Source organism: Nicotiana sylvestris, chromosome 5 (assembly GCF_000393655.2).
Source record: "Nicotiana sylvestris chromosome 5, ASM39365v2, whole genome shotgun sequence".
Taxonomy (NCBI): domain Eukaryota; kingdom Viridiplantae; phylum Streptophyta; class Magnoliopsida; order Solanales; family Solanaceae; genus Nicotiana; species Nicotiana sylvestris.
This window is the reverse complement of record NC_091061.1, coordinates 68,015,142-68,021,141: the sequence shown is the minus strand read 5'-3', so window position 1 is coordinate 68,021,141 and position 6,000 is coordinate 68,015,142.

Genomic DNA, 6,000 nt, shown 5'->3' with positions numbered 1-6,000 from the left:
GAAGCATCTCTATCACAAACCAGAACCGTACCTGTAATAACTACATTGGAAGCCTCAGCCTCGGACCTAGCTGGAAGAGCATAACATCGGGGCTGGGCCCTACCACCCTGAACTACATCTCTGGGATGGCCTGCTGCTGGCTGGCCTCCAACTCTAGCGGCCTGAGCTCCACCTATAATACCTCTACCTCTACCTCTAGCACCTCTACCCCCACCTCTAGCTGGCTAGGCGGGCTGTGGAACGCCTGGTGCCTAAACCATGGCACAGAAACTCTAATGCTAAGAGTTACTCGGTGCTCGAGGGCAATACCTAGCAATGTGCCTCGTGTCGCCACAAGTAAAACAAGCCCTCAGTTGCTGGGCTGACGACCCTAGAAACTCTGAAGTGGTGGTGCACTGATAGGAGCCGGTGGTGCACTGTAGGAATGTTGATCATAACACTACATCTAAGAACCACGGCCACCTGAAGCATCGTGAGAAACCTAAAGTGCTGACTGAAAATGCCTGGGAGGATGGACCATACCATATGAATCCCTACCTCCAGACGAGGTACCACTGAATCTACCTGAATGACGAGGCCTCTTGTCTGACCCATGACCACCTCCCTATGACAGAACTATCTCAACTCTCCGGGCCACATTGGTTGCCTCCTAGAAAGATATCTCACTCCTAGTCTCCCTAGCCATCTGAAGGCGAATCGGCTGAATAAGTCCATTAATGAACCTCCTCACCCTATCTCTCTCGGTGGGAAGTATGCCAAGAGCATGACGAGCTAGGTCGATGAATCTGGTCTCATACTGGGTAACAGTCATAGAACCCTGCTGGAGACGCTCAAACTACCTCCAATAGGCCTCTCTCTGGGTGATGGGGAGAAACTTCTCCATAAATAGTTGAGTAAACTGCTCCCAAGTCAAAGCTGGCGATCCGGTTAGTCTAGCCAAACAGAAATCCCTCCACCAAGTCATGGCAGATCTAGACAAGCGAAAAGTGGCAAAATCGACCCCATTGGTTTCAACTATCCCCATGTTCCTGAAAACCTTGTGACAGCTGTCTAGATAATCCTAGGGATCCTTAGTAAATGCACCGCTGAAAGTAGTGGTGAAGAGCTTGGTGAACCTATCCAACCTCCACAAAGCATCGGCAGACATAGCCGCTCCATCACCGGTCTGAGCTACCACACCCGGTTGAACTGCTCCAACTGGCTGAACTGTTGGAGTTAGAATCTAGGGAACTACCTGCTCCGGAGTGCGAGTAGCAGGAGTCTGGGCTTCTCCTCCAGCCTGAGAGACAGTTGGTGCTACAGGAAGCAAGCCTGCTCGGGTGACACTCTCCATGAGGCCCACTAAACGGACCAGAGCATCCTGAAGAACTGGGGCAGCAATAAACCCCTCTGGGACCTGAGCGGGGCCTACCGGAACTTCTGGGGCCGGAACCTTATCATCAAAGTCAACCTGACGCTCCGCATTGGTGCTGCTGCTCGGGGCTGAGCTTTGCCCCTAACTCGGCCTCTAGCACGGCCTCGGCCTCGCCCTCTGCCCCTCATAGGAGCTACTGCTGGGGGCTCGGGCTGCTGGTTAGTAGATGAGGAAGCGCGTGTTCTTGCTATCTGCGAAAGAACGGAGTAGAATTTCAATTAGCACGACAAGAGAGAATAAAATGTGAAGTTGTTCCTAACTTTGTAGCCTCTGGGGGATAAATACAAATGTCTCTGTACCGATCCCTCAGATTCTACTAAGCTTGTCTGTGAACTGTAAGACTCATGTAACCTAGAGCTTTGATACCAACTTGTCACGACCTGGATTTCCCACCCTCGGGAGTCGTGATAGCGCCTACTAATGTGAGTTAGGCAAGCCAAACCTTTAATCCAATTACTTCATTAACTAATTATTTCTTTTTAACAAATATAAGACGATAATGTGGTAACAGCGGAGATTCAAATTTAAGCAGAAGACAATAATAAGATTTATGAAAATTGCATCTATTATAAATGCTTAAGTCTTAACCACCCAAAACCTGGTGTCACAGTGTCACAGACTGTCTAAGATTTCTACATACAAAGTTTGAAGAAATAATAGTACACTATTTCTAAATAAAAGGAAAATAAAACAGGAAATAGGGACAGAGGGAGACGCCAGGGCCTGCGGACGCCTGCAGGTCTACCTTGGGTCTCCGGATGGACTGAAGGAAGCCTCCAAGCTACTGTTCAAAAGCTACTCCGAGATTTGCACATAGTGCAGAGTGTAGTATCAGCACAACCGACCCCATGTGTTGGTAAGTGTCCAGCCTAACCCCGGCGAAGTAGTGACGAGGCTAGGACCAGACTACCAAATAAACTTGTGCAGTTTAAATATATATACAGTGAAAAAGAAATACAAAAATAAACAAATAAAGATCGGAGGGGAAAACATGCTTCGGGGAATAATAGGTAAAACAGAATATTAAGAGAATTATAAAGGAATCAAAATCAACCACTGACAAGAATAAGGAAAACAAAGGCAGATTTCACTTTCTTTTCACATCTTGTTGCAGGCGTGCAACCCGATCTCATTTCCTGTATCTCGTGGCAGGCGTGTCACCCGCTCCCATTTCATTTATCTCATGGCAGGCATGCTACCCTCTCCCATTTTATTTATCACGTGGTAGGAGTACCACTCACTCCCATTTCATTTATCTCGTGGTAGGCGTACCACCCGCTCCCATTTCATTATATCTTCTGGTAGGCGTACCACCCGCTCCCATTTCATTATATCTTGTGGTAGGCATACCACCCACTCCCATTTTATTATATCTTGTGGTAGGCGTACCACCCACTCCCATTTTATTATATCTTGTGGTAGGCATACCACCCGCTTCCATTTCATTATATCTTGTGGTAGGCGTACCACCCACTCCCATTTTATTATATCTTGTGGTAGGCGTACCACCCGCTCCCATTTCATTATATCTTGTGGTAGGCGTACCACCCGCTCCCATTTACAAGCCAACAATAATCACAAGGAATTCCGGCAATGGAACAAGAGCAATATAACAACTTTTCGGCAAGGAAACAATGATATTTCAACAACATCCCAGCAAGGGAACAATAATATCAAAACAAACATCCCGGTAAGGGATCATTAATATCAAACAAACATCCCGGCAAGGGAACAATGGTGATAATAACATATGAAGCACAATAAACCACAATGGAGTCATAACAATTATAATACAAGACTCGCGGGCATGCTTGATACCAACGTATAGATACTCGTCACCATGCCTATACATCGTACTCCACAATTAACATGTAGCAAATAAGACACAACTCCTAATCCCTCAAGCTAAGGTTAGACCAAACACTTACCTCGATGCCACAAACACAATTCACGTTTCAATTATAGCTTTACCCCTTGATTCCACCACCAATTCGCTCGAATCTAGCCACAAGTTACTTAATTACATCAATAAACGCCAAATGAATCAACCCCAATGCATGAAAATGAGTTTTTTCTAAAGTTTTGCCCAAAAGTCAAAAATCGCCCCCGGGCCTACATGGTCAAAACCCGAGGTTCGAACCAAAACCCGATTACCTATTCCCCCACGAACCCAAATATATGATTTGTTTTGAAATCGGACCTCAAATCGAGGTCCAAATCCCCAATTTTTAAAAAAGCTAGGTTCTACCCAAAACACCCAATTTCCCCCATGAAAATCATTGATTTTGAGTTGAAATCATGAGAAAAGATGTTAATGATTGAAGAAAACGAGTTAGAAATCACTTACCAATATTTTGGAGAAGAAAGGTTGTTTGAAAAATTACCTCTTATGTTTTTGGGGTTTTGAAAAATGAAAAATAACTGAAAATTCCGTTTTAATATACCCCTCTCAGACCCCCTGTGCGGACCGCACAAAATCGAGTGCGGTCGCACAGCTCCCGTGTGGACTGCAGTGACATGCTTTAGTATTTTGGTCATATCTTTCTCTACAGATTCCAAATTATGATTTCTTTACCTTTCTGGAAACTAGACGAGAAGGGCTACAACTTTCGTTTTGAATCATCTTAAAGTTCCTTATAGATCAAAAGATATAGGCTTCCGAAATTGGACCAGTGAAATTTTTCTTCACCGCGGACTGCACAAAATCCAGTGCGGCCGCAAATCCCCCACCGTGGTCCGTACAAAATCCAGTGCGGCCGCACAGGCCCCTCCGAGGCAGTATTCCATTTTGTGCAGACCGCACTGGTTTGTTCAGAGGCCTTCCACTTATCTGAACCTGCAACAACTATATTTTTAAAGCCTAAGACATCCCGGAACCTACCCGAAACTCACCCGAGCCCTTGGAACTCCAAACCAAGTGTGCATACTAATTCAAAGACATTATATGGACCTACTCGTATGATCACATCATCAAAATAACATGTAAAATCATGAATTAAACCTCAAAACTCAACATTTTCATCAAGAACTCTCAAAGTTCATAACTTTTCAACCGGAAGTCCAACTCATGTCAAATAAACTCTGTTTTTCACCAAATTTCACAGTTATCTTTCAAATACCATAACAAGTTTGTACCGGACTCCAAAACCAAAATACGGGCCCGATAACAATGGTTTCAAACACTAATTCTTTTCTTTATTTCTTAGATAATTCAGTAAAACAATTTCTTTCAAAAATTGATTTCTAAGGCTTAGGACCTCGGAATTCATTTTCAGGCATACGCCCAAGTCCCATATTTTTCTGCGGACCTTCCGGGATCGTCAGAACCGGATCCGGGTCCGTTTGCTCAAAATGTTGACCAAAGTCAACCATAATCAAATTTTAACTCTAGAATTTCTATTTCTCATATTTTCACATAGAAGGATTTCCGGATATAGGTCCGGACCACGCACGTAAATCAAGGTGAGGTAAAAGGAGGTTTTTAGGTCTCGGAACACTGAATTCTCTTGCAACACAAGTGATGACCTTTTGGGTCATCACAATATCATCCCACAAGTTAAAGTAAACTTTCACATATATAATCTTTATACATGTAACCACAATATGTTATGTTATTAGTGGATCTCATTGTAGCAATGAAATAACAAAGTTAACCATAGCATTAACTAATGACATTCCTAAACACAACAAATATGCATTTAACGTTTATTACAAAAGTTGTCATTATCCAAACATTTATGAAAATAAGTTTCTCAACATTAGAAAAGGTAAAGGAAGATAAATAAGTAGAGAAGAAATAGAACTTGATTTTTGTAGCGTTTTTTTGTTCACCTTGAATTTTATTTTATTTTCTTGGCTGCACCATTTGTCACGTTAATTTGGGGACAAAAAGATCAAAATCTTATTTTTTGTTGCTTCTCACAATCAATTGTTATTTCGCTGCTTGTGTTGTGACAGATTTAGTATAAACCTCCACGACTTTTCTGCTAAAATATTTTGCCCAATCCATAGAAAGTGTCCAGCACTTTAGGGCATTCTATTCTTTGTCTCTACATTTCTGAATTTGTTTTTCACGGTACAATTTATGAAGTTTGCCCTTACAATTTTCTAGTTGAAACGCTTGATCTTCTCTATAAATACATCCCTATAATTCATATTCTATAATCCACATCCATCATGCAAGTGACGTCGACCATTAGTTAAATAATGATAACACTCAAAACTTGGCTAATCAGCCAAGAGCACATTTGTTTGTAATGTAACTATTCTGAAGGGTTGCACCCCTTCAGATAAATTTGATGCTTTTATTATTAAATAGGGTTATATTTTGAGGGATATTTCTGTAATTTAACTTTTGACTTAAGGGCTTCCCATTTTTAATATAATATATAGAATTAACACTCTACAAATTGAAGTAGGTAATTTGAAAGAAAAAAAATAAGTTTCAATTTTTCTAAAAAGTCAAATACATTTTAACGTTCATTTTCAAAACAACTAATTTGGTATCAGCGAGAGTAATTATTTTCCAATTGTAAAAGTGCAGACGTACCAAACGTTAACGATTAAATGTTTGTCACTTTTCATGA